The sequence below is a fragment of the Scyliorhinus canicula genome, chromosome 11 (assembly GCF_902713615.1).
Source record: "Scyliorhinus canicula chromosome 11, sScyCan1.1, whole genome shotgun sequence".
NCBI classification, from domain to species: domain Eukaryota; kingdom Metazoa; phylum Chordata; class Chondrichthyes; order Carcharhiniformes; family Scyliorhinidae; genus Scyliorhinus; species Scyliorhinus canicula.
This window is the reverse complement of record NC_052156.1, coordinates 78,722,885-78,745,394: the sequence shown is the minus strand read 5'-3', so window position 1 is coordinate 78,745,394 and position 22,510 is coordinate 78,722,885. Positions and strand designations below refer to the sequence as shown.

The 22,510-nt window shown below is 48.9% G+C and overlaps 1 protein-coding gene across 2 annotated transcripts in view; it reads left to right on the top strand.

The window, feature by feature from the left end:
* Positions 1-22,510, top strand: part of LOC119973148 (metabotropic glutamate receptor 7-like) — a 967,737-nt gene that overhangs the window by 233,012 nt on the left and 712,215 nt on the right. The window lies entirely within an intron of this gene.

Here is a 22,510-nt window from a genome sequence, read left to right as displayed (position 1 = left end):
GAGTATTTTCCACACTTGGAAAAAGCAGCGGGGTGGAGAAGTCTGCAGAGCTCCAAATACGGCTTATTTGCCGGCAGGAATCATGGACGGGATTCTTCCCTACCCGGTGGGGCACGGGGTCCCGGCGGGGCGGGGGTTCCCAGCGGAATGGAGTTGCGTGAACCACTCCGGCGTCAGGCCTCCCCAAAGGTGCGGAATCCTCTGCAACTTTAGGGGCCAAGCCCTCACCTTTAGAGGCTAGGCCCGCGCCAGAATGGTTTGCACCCTGCCTGCCGGCGTGGAAGACCTTTGCCACCACGCCAGCCGGCACCGTAGAGACTCCGCCGGCCGGCGGAAGTCCTCGCATGCGCGGAAGCGCCAGCGGCTGCTGACGTCAACCCCGTGCATGAGCAGGGGGGGTCACCTCCGCGTCGGCCATCGCGGAGGCTGACACGGCCGATGCGGAGGGGAAAGAGTGCCCCCACGGCACGAGCCCGCCCGCGGATCAGTGGGCCCCGATCGCGGGCCAGGCCACCGTGGGGGCAACCCCCAAGGCAAGATCACCTTGGTCGGATACCCAGATCCCCCAGGACCCCGGAGCCCGCCCGTGCCACCTGGTCCCGCTGGTAAAGGAGGTGGTTTAATTCACGCTGGCGGGACCGGCATTACAGCAGCGGGACTTCAGCCCATTGCGGGCCAGAGAATCGCCGTGGGTAGGGGTGGGTGGGGGTGGGTGGGGGGGTGGGGGGGGGGGGTGGCGCTGACTGGCGCGGTGCGATTCCCGCCCCCGCCAAATCTCTAGTGCCGGAGAATTCGGTGGCCGGCGGGGGCGGGTTTCACGCTGCGGGGGGTCGGAGAATCCCGCCCCATAGATCCCCTAGTGAGCAAAAGAAATCAGAGGTGCTCATGTGAGAACAGCCCCTGGGATGGAGTTTGGGTGAAAGAGGGTCATGCCCGGCCAGTACCCTGGTATTGCCGCCTGTACTCAATGGCTGAGCACCCACAACTATATCTAGGGGCGGCCTCATACGGGACCGGGCCTTTATTGTGTATGCGGTCCAGGTCGAGCAAGCAGCCGATCGGGGGCACTATTTACGCAGTCCAGGCCCGTGATCTGAATCTGCCATGGACACATGCGCGGTCTCTGACTCGGAGGTGCGGGGGGCCGTATCTGCAGCTGGAGCTGTCAGCTCCACGACGGCTCCCTGTTAGTCCACTGCAGGGCTGTGATTCTGTGGACTTTTCATGCCAGTGTTTTTGGTGTAAAAGACTATAGTTTTCACGACGATGTGGGGACACAGTCCCTGAAACAGAGAATCCAGCCCCAGGTCTCTGGGCGCAAACTGCCGAATCAGCCGAGAAGGGCCAAGCCCCTGACGTTCCTGAGTTCGGCATATTTTCGCGCAAATGTCCGGAAAAACCATGCTGAGGCGGTACAAAGTCTCTGGCCCATTAGGAATTTTGCAGGAGCTAACCCAGTCATGCTATGCGGAGTGGTCCGATAACACAACTGTTTCCTGAGACCCTTTTTAATGTCTGCGCTATGTGCTCTGCCAACATTGGAAGCCGGGTGATATGGAACGTGTCCATCTTCATGAACCCTGTGAACTCCACACTTGTGAAAGGAGTGCCATCGTCAGTGGCCAGCACCTCGGGGAGCCCATCCGTGCTAAAAGATAAATGCGTCTTTTCTATGGTTGTATGGGAGGCAGTTCCCACCATTCTATGTACCTTAAGCCACTTTGATTGGGCATCAATCAATAAGAAGAACATGGATCCTTGAAAAGGGCCGGTGAAGTTGGCATGTAAGCGCACCGAAGGCCGGCCTGGTCATCCCTGGTGATGCAAGGGTGTGGCTGGTGGAAGCTTCTGATGCTCCTGGCAAATGGAGCAGTGTTGATCCATCTTCTCAATGCTGGCGTCAAGGCCCGGCCAACAGACATAACAACAGTCCACCAACATTTTCATTTTGGTCATGCTCGGATGACCATTGTGGAGGTCCTTTAGTATCAGCTCCTGCCTTTTACCTGGGATGACCACACCCATCCCCACAACAGGATGCCACCTTTAATGTTGAATTCTTTTTTTTTAATTTAGAGTACCCAATTCATTTTTTCCAATTAAGGGGCAATTTAGCATGGCCAATCCACCTACCTTGCACATTTTTGGGTTGCGGTGGCGAAACGCACGCAAACACGGGGAGATTGTGCAAACTCCACACGGACAGTGATCCAGAGCCGGGATTGAACCTGGGATCTCAGCGCCGTGAGGCCGCAGTGCTAACCCATTGCGCCACCGTGCTGCCCTTTCAATGTTGAATTCCGACAGCTTGGAGGAAAATGCCCGCAGCTCTACTGGGAACTGTCGATGATGCCCACCATACAGGACTATGTGCCGAACCTTGATAGGACTGGGTCTGTCTGGCTCCACTCACGGATCTGCAATGCCGTGACAGGTAGTGAGTCCATAAAATTCATGGACGTGACCACTCACCTGTCGTGGGGGTCGACAAGGGCAACCGGATCAGTGCATCGGTATTTGCGATATGGGTCCTTGATTTATGCTCCAAAGAATACCTGTAGGCAGAGAGCAGCATAGCCCAGCGCTGGATCCACGTGAAGCAATGGGCGGAATTGGTTTATCATCTCTGAAAAATTCAAGCAGAGGCTTATGATCGGTCAGGATAGTGAAGTGGCGGCCATAAACATATTGATGAAACATTTCACTACAAAGACCACCGCCAGACCCTCCTTTTCAATCTGTGCGTACTTCTTTTGTGTTGCAGTCAACGTGCGGGAAGTGAAACGGCCGCTCAGCTCCGTTCTCCATCTTGTGGGACAGGACGCCCCCATACCATATGAGGACTCATCATACTTGATGAGCAAAGGCTTTGCAGGATCATAGTGGGTTAGTAACTAGGACTCCGACAACTGTTGCTTTACCCACTGAAAAGTAGTTTCTTGCGGCTGACCCCAAACACATGCGCGATTCATCTTCAACAGAAGGTGCAACGGGGCCAGCATGGTCGCCAGATCAGGGAGAAACTTCCTGTAGTAATTTACAAGGCTGAGAAAAGAACGAAGACTCAAAGTGTCCGTCATGGAGGAGGGGATGGGGGGGTGGATTGCACACACTTTCTCTGCGACGGACTTTAAAAGTCCGCTGAATTTAAAGCAGACCAAGGCAGGCCAGCAGCACGGTTCAAATCCCGTACCAGCCTCCCCGAACAGGTGCCGGAATGTGGCGACTAGTGGCTTTTCACAGCAACTTCATTTGAAGCGTACTTGTGACAATAAGCGATTTTCATTTGATTTCATTTTTTCAAACCTTCGTGGTCCGCCCGATAACCAAGGTAGATCACTTCCTGCACCTGAAAGACGCACATTGCATGACGTAAATGGACTCCAATCTCCAAGAAGAGTTCAAGCACAGCCTCCAAATTATCCATATGGTCGCGCTCCAAAACTCCCGTAATCAAGATGTTGTCTACAGAAACAGCGATATGTGGGAACGCTCGCAAGATACTCTCCATGACACTTTGAAAAATAGCACAGGCAGAGGACACTCCAAAAGGCAACCATGTATATTCATACAAGCCATTGTGTATAGTGATAATAATATATGGTCGGGAGGCAGTGCTCTATGTGGAGCATGGGGTATCAGTCGAGCCAGAAGTTGTGTTCACCGTTAGTTTATAGTCACCACGCAAGCAAACCGTCTTATCTGGCTTCATTACCAGTACGACCGGTGCTGCCCAGTCTGATAATACCCAAGAACACCAAATGAGTGAACTCCTCTTCTACTTTCTCGAGCAGGGCCTAGGCACCGGTCGCACACGGAAATACCCGGCATAGCCTCTGGGTCAGCCTGAATACAGGCTACAGCCCCTTTAATCTTTCCCAAACTGGGCGAGAATATTTCTGGGTATCCTTGTGGTACCTCTGTCAAACCTCCAGAGCCCATTTGAAGAATGTGCTACCATTGCAGCCGCAAATGGTGCAACCAGTCCTGACCCAACAGGTTGGGCCCGTGACCTCGCACCACGCTGAGCGGAAAACGCCCCATCTGGAGTCCCTAAGCGACAGGGGTCATCGTTGTTCCAACAATGTCCAATGGTTCACCAGAATAGGTGGCCAACCTGGCCTGTGTATCAGTCAATGCAAGGGGCTGTATACCCCACTTGATGTGGCCAAACGTCTACTGTTCAACCATGGAGACCACTGCGCCAGTGTCCAACTACAATTCAAGCGGGTGACCATTGACCAGTACTGTCACCTTAATGGGGGCTGCCATACAATGTAGCTGCAGGCAGTCATCCTCTGTCTCCACAGCCACGGGAGTGGTATCCTCAGGTTCATCCAAATTGAAAGTGCCTGGGTTGACCCCAGTTCCTGCCCAAAAGACTGCCCCTCTGGAACAGCCAGGACCGGCATCCACATCAGGGCTGGCGCCAACAAGTCCTACATGGCTCCTCATTCATTGGTTCTGGAGAAGAAACCAAAAGAGAAAATGCTGCAAAATCTCAGTATGTCTGGCAGCATCTGGAGGGAGAGAAAAGAACTAATGTTTCGAGACCAGATGGAAGGATCCCTTCAGGGAGAAACTTCTGATGGTCACCGGCGAGGGTCCTTACGGCGCCCCACCTAAGGCACGGAGGGCGTATGGGGAGACGCTTTTGGGTGGAAGGGGATGCACCCCAAGACATGCACCTCCATTCCCTGTACCTCTAGTACTCTCCATTCTGTGCTCTTTTGGGACAACGCTATCTGGATGGCCCGTTGGAAGTAAATGTCGGCTCGGCTAACAGTTTCCTCTGGGTGGCCGCTTTGCAGATGCTGCAAACTGACTCGTCACATCTCCAACAAAGTGTCACCATATTTGCAGCACTCCGCAATCCTGCATTCCCTGGATAAGAACACAGCAAGGGATTCTCCAGGAGTCCTCTCTGCGGTGTTAAACTGGTAACGCAGGACCACTGTGGACGGGGTGTCCAAAACTGGCCTCAGTGTTGGGTGGGGTTACTGGGTTATGGGGATAGGGTGGAGGTGTGGACCTTGGGTTGGGTGCTCTTTCCAAGAGCCGGTGCAGACTCGATGGGCCGAACGTCCTCCTAATGCACTGTAAATTCTATGAATTACAAAGAGCAATCTACTCAAGCCCACCTATCTACCCTATCCCCGTAACCCAGTAACCCCCACTTAAACTTTTTGGACAGTAAGGGCAATTTAGCATGGCCAATCCACCTAACCCGCACATCTTCGTACGGTGGGAGGAAACCGAAGCACCCAGAGGAAACCCACGCACACACGGGGAGGACGTGCAGACTCCGCACAGACAGTGACCCAGCCGGGAATCGAACCTGGCACCCTCGAGTTGTGAAGCAATTGTGCTAACCACTATGTAACCGTGCTGCCCTAGTGAATCAATCTAGTGAACCTTCATTGCACCCCAGCTAAGGCAATTATATCCGTCCTCAGGTGAGGAGACCAAGTACGTACACAGTACTCCAGCTGTAGTCGTGCCAAAACCCTGTAAAATTACAGAAATGTGTTGTTACTCTTACATTCCCATCTCCTTTGCAATAAAGGTCAACATACCACTTACTTTCTTGATTGTTTGCTGTACCTTCATATCAGCATTCTGTGTTTTGAGTCCAAGAACCTAAAGTGAATCTGGGTTTATCACTATTTCAAGTATGTATTTTGTGTCTTTGATTGTGATGATGGGCACACTTTTTCTCAAAATGGTCCTGCCATCTCCTTGCTCATTATCATTATTTTGTCTGTCTCAGCTTCTCAGGGACCCAAATATATTTTCACATTTCCCTCTCCCTTACATTCTGTTAGAAACCCTTACAATCTGTTTTCATATTTATTACTAGTTTACTTTCATCGTCTATTTTCTTGCCCTTTTATCATTTTTTGGGGGGGTTATCTCTTGCTGACATCTAAATAGTTTCAAAGATTCACAGGAAATTGCTCCTTATCTCAGACCAAAAGGGTTGTTCCTTTATCTTGAGATTATATCCTTCGTTTTGGTCCACTAACCCTCAGACGTACTACTATTCTTGGTAACATTTTCAACTTTTTTTTTTCTAATCCAATGTCATCCTTATCTTTAGTCGGATGGATAATTTTTTCCTATGGAGTTTTGATTTATCAATGGCATGAGGACAATTATGAAATATTTCTTTATATGTTCACCATTCCTCATCAATTATCCTATCTTCCAAACTAATTTTCCAATGTAGTTCAGCTAATTCACCCCCTCATACCTATGTAATTAGCTTTAGGTTTTTGACTAATGTACATCACTCTTACGCTCAATGTGACATGCTGACATATTATGATCACTCATTCCCATTGAATCAATTATGATGAGATTATTAATCAAACCCTGTCGGATTACACAAGGTAAGAAATTAAAATAACCTCTTTCCTGGTTGGGTCCATGATGTATTGTTCTGGAAAGCTCTCTTGAATGCATTCCACAAATTTGTCTTCCAAACTACTTTTACTAATTTGATGTGTATTGTATAAGAAGATTGAAGTCCCTTACAATTGTTGCAGTGCCTTTGCTATAAACTCGCCTTATTTCTTGATTAATATGCTCTCCAGCCAGATAGCTTCTGATAAGGAGCTTCTACTAGAAGGCTTCTATTAAATTACTACCACCTGTGGTTTATGACCCTTGTTATTCCTAATCTCCTCCCATATCGACACAGTGGTTAGCACTGCCACCTCACAGCACCAGGGACTTGAGTTTAATTTTGGTCTTGGTTGACTGTCTATGTGGAGTTTGCACTTTCTCCCCGTGTCTGCGTGAGTTCCCTCCGGGTGCTCCGGTTTCCTCCCACAGTCCAAGGAAGTGCAGGTTAGGTGGATTGGCCATGTTAAATTGCCCTTTAGTGTCCAAAGATGTGTAGGTTAGGTGGTGTTATGATGTTATGGGGAAAGGGCAGGGGAATGGGCCTTAATGGGGTGCTCTTTCAGAGGGTTGGTGCCTACTTGGTGGGCCAAATGGCCTCCTTCTGTACTGTAGGAATTCAATATTGATTCTACTTCCTGCTCTTCCAAGCCACCATCTTTCCGCAAAACTGTTCGAATTATCAGGCTCACATTCCCTCCTTCTCAATTTCTCTGTGTGTTTTTTCAGCCCTTCCTGGTGGTGACACCTTCCACTTCCCGCCAAAGGCGGACTCTCCAATGGATTTCCTGGTGGTTTAAAATGCAAAATGCCGTAGATATCCGCGGGACTGAAAGATCCCATACATTTATTGTCTTAGTGCAAAAACCCACCCTCCGCACTACGCCATCTGTCTCTTGTTGCAGCATCTTGTTGCAATCTCACCAGTCTACAGTATAAAGTCCAACATATTTCTCCCTCTCTTTATTTCTGATGAAGAGTCAGACGGCAGATGCTGAGACATGCTGAGGGTTTCTAGCATTCTCTGTTCTTGTTGCCTATCTTAATGCTCGCGTTGGGACTCTTTGTTTTTGCAGCCTCTCATTCTGCTGGATTTCAAGTTTTCTTGGCATTTGTGGGAGCCTGTTCTTGTAACTTGGTACTGTAACTCTTAACTCTATTGTTAAACACAGCTCCTTAACTGCATCAGTACAGACTTATGAGCTGATTCTGCAGGGTTTTGTTGACTATTTCAATATTCATGTGGCTAACCTTCCATTGCAAAGCTTAGTTCATTCAAAAGTCTGCTTCCCAAGCCAAAGTCTACTTGTGCATTCTCTGTTCCTCCCTAACCCGAAAACCTCAAAGTTTGAATTGTCACCCCTGCATTTAAATTCCTTCTTGGCCCCATCTCTGTAATGTCATGCAGCAATACTTTCTGAATTCTTTGCACCCTCTGCACCTTGCTCGTCCACCTCTTCCATTCCATCGTTGGCAGCTGTGCCGGCTTCGGCCCCTTTCTAGAATTGTTTCCTTCAATTCCTCCAGCTCCTTTCTGTTTAAATATCCTTCCCAATTGCCAAGCTTCTACGCCTCCCTCTTAAAATATCCTCCTCTGTCTAGTACTCCATCATCCTCACCTGTGAAGCACTTTGGACTTTCTACACACTCGAGGAGCAATGTGAACAATGTTGATGTTGCTAAGATAGTGCTGAATTGTCAGATATTTCATTCTCAAGATGGGATGTTAAATTAAGAACCTTTTGCTTTTCAGTTGAAGATTAAAGATCCTGTCACACGATTTTTAGCAGACAAGAACACCAAACAAAAAGAGATTAACTGGCGCTTAATTCATTGATCTTTCTGGGACTTGACTCTGCAAAGTGCCGGCTCCATTTACTTACATAACCATCAATAAACAAAATTAAACCATTTTAATTGATGTTTGTGAGGGATGTTCCAAGGCCCTTGATAAACACAGGCTTCTTTAATGCAAAATCTAATTTGTTAATTCTCAATAAAAAAGAACAAGATGGACAACTCTTCCTGGCATGGGTGGTTCTGGATATAATTAAACTGGGTCTTGGTCCTAATAGCTTGTTGAACACAAATACATCCATAGATTTGGTCTTATTGTCCTTTCTCTGATACGGTCAATCTGAATAGTCATCCATTAGAATTAAACACACTGGAAATAGAAAGTACACTGGAACAGCAAAGATAGTGATTGTATCATTTCAGGTCAAAGTGTCGAAAAACTGTTGCAGTAATGTGGTGAGATTAGATCTGATCTACGCTGTGATGTACTCCTTCTGCTCAAATGGCGATCAGCTAGTATGTGATGCAGAGTGAGGCCAACAGTGCAGATTCAATTCCAATACTGGCTGCTGTTATTCCTGGAGGCCACACCTTCTCAACCTCGCCCCTTGCCTCGTGCGGTAACCCTCAGGCTAAATCACCACCAGTCAGCTCTCCTCCTCAAAGTGGAAAGACGCCTATGGTCATCTGGGACGACAGCGACTTTACTTTGTCTGACCACACACCTCTGCACTAAATTCCCTTTGGTTATGCCAAAAATGTCAGGAATCTTCATATTTATGTCTGCCAGTTATTATTTTTTAAATCTTATTTTGCATAACATTGTCTGGACGTTTGGTCCATAATTTCATGCCACGCACGTTTGCCTGCTAGACATTATGGCAAGTATTCTCAAGGTATTTTGCAGTCATTGGGAAATGTCTGCTCAGTAATTACCTGCATGCAGCTACATTAACATCTTGTCCTGACACAACGTTAACCCTGTAGCAACTGTTGTTGTGTAAGCAGAAGTAAATTTAATCGTGCAACTAATGAATGAGTGGAGTATATTTAGGTTGCCTTACAGGAGAAGTCCCTGGAAGCAAGTTGCAGCATGGTAGCACAGCGGCTAGCACTGTGGCTTCACAGCGCCAGGGTCCCAGGTTCGATTCCCCACTCGGTCACTGTCTGTGAGGATTCTGCACGTTCTCCCGGTGTCCGCGTGGGATTCCTCCGAGTGCCCCGGCTTCCACCCACAGTCCAAAGATGTGCAGATTAGGTTGATTGGCCATGCTAAATTGCCCTTAGTGTCCAAAAAGGTTAGGAGGAGTTATTGGGTTACGGAGATAGGGTGGAAGTGAGGGCTTAAGTGGGTCGGTGCAGACTCGATGGGCCGAATGGCCTCCTTCTACACTGCATGTTCTATGTAGTGGAGACAGTATTATCTAGCCTCATTATCACTTGACCTGCCTAGTTGGTTCAACAACCACACTTCGAATTTTTCATCACTGGGGAGCTGAACACCACGATCAGGTTGCCATTCTGAAAGGGTACCCCGATCTCTAAGTTAGCTTATTGTTCTCCCACACCCACCACCCGTGGGCAATGTCAAAACCCACACACATGGGCATTACCCCAAATCCTCCTCAAGTGAGGGCACCCCACTATGGAGTCCCTGGGAGCCCCCCTCTTCAGGCCCCCTCTCCAGGAACCCCATTCGTCACCTGCCCCAGCCGCACAGAGGCCCCGACTTACACCCCTGCACCCCTCCATCCTTCAGACCACCCTACACCCTCCTTTCATGGGCATGGCCCCCCTTGGGCTCTGACCCTTGACGATGCCAGCCTGGCACCTGGGCACCCTTGAACTTTTCACCCTGGCAGTATTCCTGCTAGCTTGGCAGTGCCAAAGTGCCCACATTCAGGCGAAGGGCCAGGCAGCCACCCTGCCCTGTCCTTGACTACCCAGGGACCTCTGATGGCCCAGGAGACCCCCCCCCCCCTCCCCCCGCTGAGTACTGTTCTGCCAGTACTGAACGGCGCCTGGCTGCAACCTCGCTGGGGGGCTGGTAGATCCCGGGAGGCCGGTAGATCCCATGTAAGCTCCCAGGATTCTGATTTTGATGCCTCATGTGACTTGGGTCTATGCGCGAGGCATGAAGGTTGATTGGAAGCCCACGGGTCACCTCTCCTGGGTATTACCGGCTGGTGATTCGTGCCCATTAAGTCAGAGGAACTAAAGTTTGAACAAAGAGTTAGATTTCAAGGAGTATCTTAAATGAGGAAAGCAAGGTGCAGCGATTGGAGTGGCGCATGCGGCGGGTGGGGGGGGGGGGGGTGAGGTGGGAGGTGGGATAAGATCTATAAACTAAATGCACGACCACCAGTGGTGGATTGCATAAAATCTGGGATGTTCAAGAAGATAGAATTAGAAGATGGGAGATGTCCCTGTGATTTGAAGGCACAGAATCCCGTGCATGATAACATCCGTTAGATTTGTAGGCGAGAAAGCACTTGTAATCAGCAAAGAAGTAGGGTGACAAGAATGAGTAGATAGACGGGTAACATTAGATATTCTGAACTTTTTGTTCATATCCAAAGTGGCGCGTTTCTCAAAATCATTCAGCCATTTTTATAAAAGAAAGAAAACAAGAACAAGTGCAAGAATTCAAGTATTGAGGAAACATATCTGCAGATGAAAGATGCAATAAAATGAGAACAAGAGTAGCAATGGGAAAGGTGCCTTGAGCCCAAATTCTGTCCAACATTGTGCCAGTTTTGAGATTTCTTTTCCCCCTCGCACTTGCCCTCTGACTCATGTGCATATGGTTGAATGTAAAATCTATCCTGAACCAATGCAGTTGACCAGTGCTGTAGACGCCCTTTTTTTAACAAATGTTCCTTGATACAATTAAGACTGGTCACTCGATGCAGTTTATTAATAAAACTGGCAACAGATTTATCACACAATGTGAGGATTTTTGATCAGTGTCGAATTCACAATCTGATGAGTACTTCAACACTAAATAATTGAAAGTGACCATGAAACACTGTGCGGAGCCACTTGTTGGTTATATTTATGTAGTCAGTTTCTTAATATACTTTTTTAAAATTTAAAAGCTCTCAAAATGTATCCTCGTGCCGAAGAGGTTCGTCTAAGGGCAGCAAACAGGCACAATTAGTGGCAGCTTCTAGCGGTGATTAACTCACCCTATGGGCATGGCCTGATTTGTAGATGGGGGCCAGCTCCCAGTCTGATGGTTTTTAACCCAACATAAACAGTTACAGAAATTCGCTTTGTGCTGGCTGCATAATATCTATGCTGATATTCCTCCATTTTTTACATTGTATTTAGTTGATTTGCAGAGAATTATACTGGGGAAAAAAATGAATAGAACCTCCAAGCCCCTACATGCGGGTATGTAGGCTGAATTGAATGTTTTAGCTAACTTGGTGTCGAATAACTAACTGAGGAGGTTGGATGCCTTCATTCTTAACAGTTCAAAAATGTTGATGAAGCCCTTTGAGTGAACCGTAACCTTGAGCTACATAATCTCTTCTACTTTATGCAAAGGCACACCATCATTTCTTCAAGAGTAAAATACTGTTAATGTTAGAAAGGGAAATATGAAGAGAAAGTGCTGGTAAACACTCAGCAGATCGGGGAGCATGTCAGGGAACAGAGGTGGTTTTCAAGTAATTTGCATTTGTATTTGTATTTTGGGTGTTTGAATTACGGTATAGATTTAAATGCATTTTATTTCATGTTTCTGTGTAAGAAAGAATTTAATTAGATTCATGTTAGACAAAGGTGCTTGCATGTCTGCGGATTTGGGTTTCATTTCAAACCGTGCCTACATTGTGATTGGAGAGCCTATGACATGAAAGCAAACCAAGCAATTAAAGAAAGACTGGACTGCTGCTTAGCAACCAGGGGCTGTCATAATATCCACTCATGTATATAATGAGATGCAGACAGGCAGTGATTGACACACACGATGACCAATGAACACACAACACAGAACAACCAATCACCAGACAGGACACCACCACTATAAAGCCCACAGGGCATTAAGACTCTCCCTGTCTCAGGATCCAGCTACTGAGACAGTCAGAGTGCACAAGCTAGTGAGCACTATTACCATGCGGTAGCTGGTAAGTCTGGTCAAGCCAGTAAGAGGTCATCAGTTGGATTAGTGGAGTGGCAACCCACAACTGAACATGTACAGCAGTCCACTAATTAAATAAAACAGTGTTGGATCATCTCCTGTGTCAGATTGTTTCTAGCTTCACTGCATCCAGTTGCAGTCAACTTCGAACCAACCTGCCTAACACATCATGGTACCAGAGTGCTTTTAATCCTAACGAACCTACCTCGAGTGAATCTGCAACGACCAGCAAGCAGCCATCCAGCGAAATGGAAAACATCCAGCCTCCTCCGCAGCTCCGCATCTTCGGCAACCTCGTCGCCAATTGGAAAATCTTCAAGCAAAAGTTCCTCCTGTATATCGAGGCCTCCGACCTCGAGGCAGCATCGGATGCCAGGAAGATCACACTATTCCTCTCGGCTACAGGGGATCACGCCATCCATATCTACAACTCGCTTACGTTTGCCGATGGTGAAGACAAGACGAAGTTCAAGACAGTTCTGCTAAAATTCGACAGCCACTGCGACATTGAGGTAAATGAGAGCTTTGAACGGTACATCTTCCAACAGAGGCTTCAGGGTAAGGATGAACCTTTTCAGTCCCTCCTGACCCATCTCCGCATTCTGGCGCAGTCAAGTAATTATGGCTCGACGGCTGATGCCATGATCCGGGATCAGATCGTTTTCGGGGTCCACTCCGACTCCCTGCGGCAGCAGCTCCTCAGAATCAAACAGTTGATCCTCTCCGTTGCTATTGAGACGTGCGTAGTCCATGAGTGTGCCAAGAATCGTTACTCGCAAATCAGGGCGGCAGAAACTGCAAAAGTGGCCTCCCACGAGGGAGAACGTGTGCAGGCCATTGCAAAACTGCAAGGCCTGAGCATTGAGGAGAGTGGCCGTTTTGCGCGCTTTTCCCGGGTCCCTACGTATGCGCGTCACGATCGGGTGGACGACGAGGCCGGAAACCCTAATGGGCAGGTGCGTACGTCGGCCAACCGCACTGCGCATGCGCGATGGCGCATGGAACGCGCTGATGTCAGCGTCATGACGTGTCTGAATTGTGGCTCCGCCCATTTAAAGCGGCAATGTCCAGCCAAAGAACGGCAATGTCTACAGTGTGGGAAGCCTGGCCATTATGCGGCCTGCTGCAGGTCCGCTCCACCGATTATCAGCCAGCGATCTCAGATACGGTACAACAAGACATGCAGGATTCTGATCCCGACAGCCCAATGGACCCCGATGCTGACTGCCTCGAGTCTCCATATCGGGTGGGCATCATAACCACACGCGAGCTGGTCTCCACTGCACCTGCAACCCACCTTTCGATCCTCAGTGTGGATCCCGACAGCAAGTGGTGTGCTATCCTCACAGTAATCCAGGCTTGCATCTGATTTAAACTGGACACCGGCGCGTCTGCGAACCTCATATCACAGTCAGATCTCGACAGCATCCGTGACCAACCAAGCATTCTTCCACCAGCCTGCCAACTCGTTGACTACAATGGCAATGCCATAGCTGCCAGTGGATTGTGTCGACTAGGGGTATCTCACAAGGCAATCAGGGCAACATTACGATTCGAGATCGTCCGGCCTGACAGGACGTCCCTGCTCGGTGCTCGCGCCTGCAAGCTCCTGAATTTGGTCCAGTGAGTCCACACCATGGCCGGGATTCTCCCCTACCCGGCGAGGCGGGAGGTCCTGGTGTGATGGAGTGGTGTGAACCACTCCGGCGTCGGGCCGCCCCAAAGGTGCGGACGTCTCCGCACCTTTAGGGGCCAAGCCCTCATCTTGAGGGGCTACGCCCGCGCCGGTGTGGTTGGCGCTCCTCCGGCTGGTGTGGACGGCCTTTCCGCCACGCCAGCCGGGGCCGAAAGGACTTCGCTGGCCGGCGTAAGTCCGCGCATGCGCCGGAGCGTCAGCGGCTGCTGACGTCATCCCCGTGCATGCGCAGGGGAGGGGGTCACTTCCGCCTCTGCCATGGTGAAGACCATGACGAAGGCAGAAGGAAAAGAGTGCCCCCATGGCACAGGCCCACCCGCCGATCGGTGGGCCCCGATCGCGGGCCAGGCCACCGTGGGGGCACCCCCCCGGACCCCAGAGCCCGCCCGCACCGCCTGCTCCCGCCGGTAAGGTAGGTGGTTTGATCCATGCCGGTGGGAGAGGGTTGACAGCGGTGGGACTTCGGCCCATCGCGGGCCAGAGAATCGCCGCGGGGGGCCAGCCGACCGGCGCGGTGCGATTCCTGCCCCCGCCGAATCTCAGGCGGCGGATAATTCAGGACATGGCGGGGGCGGGATTGACGCCAGCCCCTGGCGATTCTCCGACCCGGCGGGGGGGTCGGAGAATCCCACCCCATGTTCTCGACACCGGCGACTGCCTCGTCCGGTGTGAATCTCCAGTCCGAGATAGACGATATTCTCACACAATATCACAACGTGTTTGATGGAATGGGCACGCTCCCATATTGCTACAAAATATTGCTCAAGCCGAACACCACCCCAGTGATCCATGCTCCACGCCGGGTGCCAGCTCCTCTCAAGGATCTGAAAAAGCAGCGACAAGACCTCCAAGACCAGGGCATCATCTCAAACGTCACGGAACCAACAGACTGGGTCAGCTCCATGGTTAACTCTGGTGAACTCCGCATTTGCATTGATCCCAAAGACCTGAACTGCAACATTATGCGAGAGCACTACCTGATCTCGAAGCGTGGAGAGTTAATCAGTAAGATGGCTCATACCAAATTCTTCACCAAGCTGGACGCCTCCCGTGGCTTCTGGTAAATATAGCTGGACGTGTCCAGTCGGAAGCTGTGCACGTTTAACTCTCCGTACGGCCGCCATTGCTACAAGCTTTCGGTATCATATCAGCTTCCGAAGTATTTCATCGCATTATGGAGCAAATAATGGAGGGCATCGAGGGGTGTGCGAGTATGTGGACAACGTGATCATCTGGTCCACAACGCCAGAGGATAACATTGCTCGCTTCAAACAGATCTTCCAGCGGATTCATGAAAATGGCCTCCAGCTCAACAGGGCCAAATGCTCATTTGGTCGATCTGCTATCAAGTTTCTGGGTGACCACATTTCACAGCAGGGTGTGCAACCTGACGCCGACAAGGTGCTGGCGATCAACGCCATGAAGACCCCGGAGGACAAGAAGGCGGTCCTCCGCTTCCTCGGGATGGTAAATTTTCTCGGGAAATTCATTCCCAATTTGGCAGCCCATGCCACAGCCCTCCCGCATCTCGTAAAGAAGTCAACAGTGTTCCAGTGGCCGCCCGCACTTGAAAAGGAGTGGCTCGAGCTGAAGTGAAGCTCACCACGGCCCCAGTACTGGCTCTCTTTGACCCAACCAGGGACACCAAGATATCCACAGATGTAAGCCAGGACGGTATTGTGGCGGTGCTCCTCCAGCGAGATGACTCCTCGGCCTGGGCTCCAGTGGCATACGCCTCCAGAGCCATGACTCCGACCGAACAATGGTATATCCAGATCGAAAAGGAGTGCTTGGGTCTCCTGACAGGAATAGTCAAGTTTCATGACTACGTATATGGCCTGCCGAAGTTCACTGTGGAAACAGACCACAAGCCTTTATTCCAAATAATCCTGAAGGATTTAAATGATATGACACCTCGGCTACAGCGAATTCTTCTTCGTCTCCGCCGATATGACTTCGAACTCGTCTACACACCAGGTAAGGAGTTGATCATCGCGGATGCCCTATCCCGATCCATCACCACGCCATGTGAACAGGGCGACTTCATCTGCCACATAGAGATACCACTCACAGTAATGAGTGACAACGGTCCATGTTTCTACAGCCAGGAGTGGTCTGATTTTTCATGATCCTACAACTTAAGTCACATCACCTCCACTCCCCATTACCCGCAATCAAACGGGAAGGCTGAGAAAGGGGTCCATATTGTCAAGTGGTTGTTGTGTAAGGCTGCAGACTCAGCCTTCGATTTCAACTTGGTGCTGCTGGCTTACAGGGCAACCCCTCTGTCGACTGGTTTGTCTCCGGCGTGTTGCTCGTTCTGGGTGAGTGTGCGTTACACTCAATTGGCTCTGTTTTATTCCTTAGCTCTAGAGCTGCCAGGTATCCTTATGATACCGCCACAAGATTCATGTTCAAGTTCAGATCAATGACTCAATACACCAGTTAGTAAGTTCAAACAAGACACGTTTATTATTAGTTATTTACTACTCATGCATATAACACTAAGGCTAAACTGTTCCTACCACTACTAGGCCAATACTTATCTGGAATAAGGGAACTGCCGGATCAGGGAACAATGGCCTCTTGCTTTGTCCTGGATCCGCAGGCTTCCAGTTGGTGTGGACTAAAGGGGTCAGGAGTGTCTACTCTCGTAGCGTGCGTTGTATGACACTTACTTGTCGGTGTAGCAATTGGCCAGGCCTCTCCTTCTCGCGTCCAAGTTCCTGGAGAGCTGCTGCAAAGGTGTTCTGCTGAGAGAGGCTGGCTAAGAGCGCCTGACTAAGAGAGCGGAGGAGGGTTGGCTAAGAGAGCGGAGGAGGGCTGGCTAAGAGAGAGAGCTGGGGCAGGGGTCTCTGTCTTATACTGTTTTGGGTTTCGCGCCCATCTGGGCGGACCCTCTATAAACTTGCAATTGATTGGGTCTCTTCCCAATCGATTGATTTGAATTTCCCCAATAACGGGGCTGTTCCTCGATCACTGGGCGGTTCTTTCCACCTTGCTTGTGTCCTTTTGTTTCAGACTCCACTGGCGCCGGGATGTCTGATCTGCTATAGAATGTTTCAACCTCTTCTAATTGTCGTGTCCATTGTGCCTGGGAATCACCGGGAATCGCTCACTTAATATGCGCAGCTTGTTAGTTTCTATGCTGTCTGGTTTCTTCACAGACAGAATCCACAGAGAGGTTCTGCAAACTGCTTGCCTCTCTGTCATTGTCCATTTTTCCCTGTATGCAACTCAATGTTCCATTTTATGGGCAGCACGGTAGCATGGTGGTTAGCATAAATGCTTCACAGCTCCAGGGCCCCAGGTTCGATTCCCGGCTGGGTCACTGTCTGTGTGGAGTCTGCACGTCCTCCCCGTGTGTGCGTGGGTTTCCTCCGGGTGCTCCGGTTTCCTCCCACAGTCCAAAGATGTGCAGGTTAGGTGGATTGGCAATGGTAAATTGCCCGTAGTGTCTTAAATAAGTAAGGTTAAGGGGGGGTTGTTGGGTTACGGGTATAGGGTGGATACGTGGGTTTGAGTAGGGTGATCATTGCTCAGCACAACATTGAGGGCCGAAGGGCCTGTTCTGTGCTGTACTGTTCTATGTTCTATGTTCTATGTCGGGAAGTGGCCAGCTTCGGTGGCTACAGGCGCAGGTGCTCATGAACCGCAACCTGAGGACGACTGTTCCAGCCATCCATGTTCCAGACCTTGACCACCTCACGGTGCTGCAAAAAGTGCAGCAATCCAGGGACCAGCAGAAGATCACGTATGATGCTCATGCCACGGATCTGCCTGCGCTGGCTCCAGCAGATGTTGTTCACATCCAGTTGCCTGAGGGAGGTTGGTCAGCCCCAACTGTTGTTGTCAGGAAGGCCGCCCCAAGGTCTTTCATTGTTCAAATGGCTGACGGCTCCATTCTCTGGCGCAACAGCAGGACGCTGCGGTGAGTTCCCCACCCACCACCTGACTGTATTGCTCCGTCAGTTATCATGCCTCCTCCGGACGTCTCCTGCCACGAGGCCACCGATCTGCCAGCGATCCCGCCTGTCCACGACACCACTGCAATGGCAGCAATCCCGCCTGTCCAAGTGCCGGCGTTTCCTGCTCCACCTCTGCGGCGATCGACAAGAATTAATCGCCCTCCTCAAAGACTGAATCTGTAGAATTAACTCTTGTAAATTTTGTTCAGTTTGCTCTGTATCTGCACGATAGACACGTTCCCATGGACATATGTTCGTTAACTCACCACTTGTACATAGTCAGGCATGTATATACCTCCACATTCTAAAACTTATTTTTTTTAAAAGGGAGATGTTATAATATCCACTCATGTATATAATGAGATGCAGACAGGCAGTGATTGACACACAGGATGACCAATGAACACACAACACAGAACAACCAATCACCAGACAGGACACCACCACTATAAAGCCCACAGGGCATTAAGACTCTCCCTCTCTCAGGACCCAGCGACTGAGACAGTCAGAGTGCACAAGCTAGTGAGCACGATCACCATGCGGTAGCTAGTAAGTCTGGTCAAGCCAGCAAGAGGTCATCAGTTAGATTAGTAGAGTGTCAACCCACAGCTGAACATGGACAGCAGTCCACTAGTTAAATAAAACCGTGTTGGATCATCTCCTGTGTCAGACGTTTGTTTCTAGCTTCACTGCATCCAGTTGCAGTCAACGTCGAACCAACCTGCCTAACACATCAGGGGCCACTTTAGGTTAGAAATAATTTTTGAGTTTAGTTTTAAGCTGGACCCAAGGCAGTTGGAATTAGGTAGAAGAACTGTCAGAAGCAGGACAATGAAGTAAGTAAGTCCCAGAAGTTAAAGAACAGATAGTTCTAGAAACTAGGAAATGAAAAGATGTCCCAGAGCAAATGAACAAAGGGGCAAAAGGAACTAGAAATTGAATAAGGTACTATCCACTTGATGAGACCATCAATTCACAAGACACGTGATTGGAAGTGAGTAGTGGTTTTAATAGCCTTACAACTGAGCCTGCCTGCGACGAGATGAACTGGCAGCTTGCTCACAACTGCAGATCTTTATACTTCCGGTTAGTGGGAGGAGCCATGGGCGGAGCCATGGGCTGAGCCAAGGGTGGAGCCCAGTACAAACTCCTCATCTCCCCCTATGGGCAGAGCCGCGCAACGGCTCGTATACACAGCCCACAAGGACACAATACATATGATATAACACAGTGTGAATTACTAGGTTTATAATTCACCACACCACTGAAGTTAAAAAACAGGGGCAGAGAGAGAGAGGCTCCCAGTTAAAGACAGCTGAAATGTGCACACCAGGTGAAGTTGGCTAGCGAGCAGCCAGATATTTGAAGCAATTCTAAGATTAGGAATACCTTAATGCAGCCTGTGAAGCAGTGGTATTCTACTGGCATGACTGGGTATCTGAGAGATTGTGTAGAAGCTTGAATGAACGTGGCAATCCAGGGCAGAGGAATACTGAGAGGAGAGATTGAGATCCTGGAACCACTGAGATCCATGGTAAAGGCACCTGAAAGGAAGTGTTGTTTGGGAGAAGATTCCAAAGCTTGTGTTTTCCAGAGTGGAGTCTGGAATTACTCATGTGGAAATCGGCATTCCAGTGAGACCACTTGGATCACAGTGGGATAAGCATCTGCTGGGGGGGGGAGGGGAAAGTCAAACCTTTTATGTTTAATGTTGTATATTTTGCAAACCGTGAACTGACAGTCTTGTGACACGTCACTAAGCAAAAAATAAAAGTTCCAGTCTGTTGAGCCAGGGTTCTGTTCTGGGATCTTCCCGCCCAGTAGTAACATTAGTGGGGTTGTAACAAGCATCCGTGGAGAGAGAAACAAGTTTGTGTTAAGTCACTGACCTTTGATCAAAATAGTTGACCAAATCAAGGAAAGGTCATTGACCTGACGTATTAAACCTATAGCTGCTACATGACCTGCGATTGTTTTCAAATGTTTTCTGTTTTTAGTTCACAATTTCTTGTAATTGTGAATTCTCCGAATCAACATTTGGAGTGTTAGAACTGATGAGAACGTGTGCTGCGAGGCTATTAGTGGTGAGAGTCGGAAATTCTGTTTCTAATGCTTGCATCTGCAGAGCAGAATAATAATTCATTCTACAGGCTACCTTTTTACAATGCTTTACAGGGTAATTGTGTGCTTGGGCAAAGCTACTAACCCGCTGTTGTTGACCGGTTGTCCGATGAGGAAAGGATGGATCGGCTACGCAGGTATCCATTGGAATTTAGAAATGTAAGAAGCGACTTGATTAAAACATATAAGGTTCTGAGGAGTCTTGACAGGGCGGATGTGGGGGACAATGTTTCTTCTTTTGAGAGAACCCAGAACTAAAGAGTCACTGTTTAAAAATAAGGGGGAGGGAGAATTTAAAACTGAGAGGGGGTGAAATCTCTTTCTCTGAGAGTCGTGAGTCTTTGGAAACTGTTCCTGAAAAGGCGGTGGAAGAAGATTCTTTAACGGCAGAGGTGCAGAGTTTCTTACAAACAAGAGGGTGATAGGTTATTGGGGGTAGATGGGATGCAAATTTGAGGTTCCCATCAAATCAGCCATGATCTTATTAAATGGTGGAACAAGCTCAAAGGGCTTAATGGCCTACTTACGCATGCCTTGACCTTGTCGAGTGGCACACCAACCAGTTCCGTCTTCCTTTCATGAAGCTGACCATTCCCGCTGCAGTATAATTCACTTCAGTTTGTTAAGGGTATAGAGCTAATTATATCAAATCAGTTGAGGTAAGCTCAGTTGAAATCAAATTGAGTGGCATAGCTGGTTTGAGAGGTAGATTTGTCGCTCGTGTTTCATTGATAGTACTTATTGTGCAATAGCTCTTGTTGCTGATCAATCTTCATGTGGGATTCTGTGCAGGGGTCATTGGGAAGCTGATAACAGCCTTACCCAATTTGGTTCATGTGCATTTTCCTGCTGAGGTAGTTAACTCGCAATCGGGAGCCTGGCTGATTTATTGTCCTTCCCAGACCCAGGATATTGCAATAAGCTTTGAGACTTTTGCAATCGCGATATCTTGAGACATAGAAACACAGAAAATAGGAGCAGGAATAGGCTATTCAAGCATGCTCTGCCATCCAACATGACCATGGCTGATCCTCTATTTCAGCACCATACACTTGCTCTCTCTCCCCATACCCCTCGACACCTTATAGAGTCAAGAATTCCATCTATTTCCTTCTTAAATATGTTCAGTGACTTGGCCTCTATGGTAAAGAATTCCACAAGTTCACCACCCTCTAAGTGAAGAAATTTCTCCTCATTTCAGTCCTAAATGGTCTGCTCCGTATTCTAAGACTGTGGTCCTTTGTTCTGAACCCACCATCCAGGGGAAACATCATCCCTGCATCCAGTCTGCCCAGCCCTGTCAGAATGCTATTCTTTTCAATTAGATTTCTTCTTATTCTTCTGAATTCCAGGGAATACAGGCCCAGTTGACCCAATCTCTACTTGCACAACAACCCTGCCATCCCAGAAATCAATCTGGTGAACCTTCACTGCACTCCCTCTATGGCATTTCTTAGAAAAGGAGACCAAAGTGGCACACGGTACTCTAGGTGTGGTCTCACCAAGGCCCTCTACAGCTGCAGTAGACATCCTTGCTCCTGTATTCAAGTCCTCTTGCAATGGAGGCCAACATACCATTTCACATCCCACTACACTACTAAAATCAGCATAGATCAGGGTTTGAACCTTCGAGCTCCATTATCTATGACTCAGTTCAGTGATACGGATGTAAGGCTGATATAAAATTAAATTGTAAGGCTCAGGCTGTCACCTGTTAAATTTCTCATTGCATCAAAGATTTTGTAACTCGTACATCTGTCAGAAACGTCTCCAGTATTTCATGTACAGCGCAATTTGAAGTCCAATGATTCTGATGGAGATTAATGTGACTGCTGGGTTGTGCACAGCATGACCCAACAAACCACAATGAGATGAAGGAAAGGATAATGGAGAATGTAGACCAGTACATCGGGAGAATTTTCAGCTTATCTTTGAACTGTGCCAAGAGGACCATTAATATTCCCTTAACTCGGTACAACAGGCAGGGCATACTATTGAAATAGCGGTATGTCAAACAATGCTGCACTCTCTCGGTACTGCGCTTGCAGCGGGAGCAATCCTGAAAAGCAAACCAAGTACTAAGTTCAGCAGGTCCGACAGTATCCATGGAGATAAAAAGGGAGCTAACCTTTCGAGTCTGGTAGACTCTTTGTCAAAGCCATCCAGATTCGAAACGTTAGCTCCTTCTCCCTCCACAGATGCTGTCAGACCTGCTGAGATTGTCCAGCATTTTCTGTTTTTGTTTCAGATTCCAGCATCTGCAGTAATTTGCATTTATGACCAAATATTAAGTTGTTCCTTTTCCAATCCCCTGCCCCGTCCCCACTTCTCACCCCCAAGATTTGGACGCTGCGGAGACATTGGCTGCTACGGTTT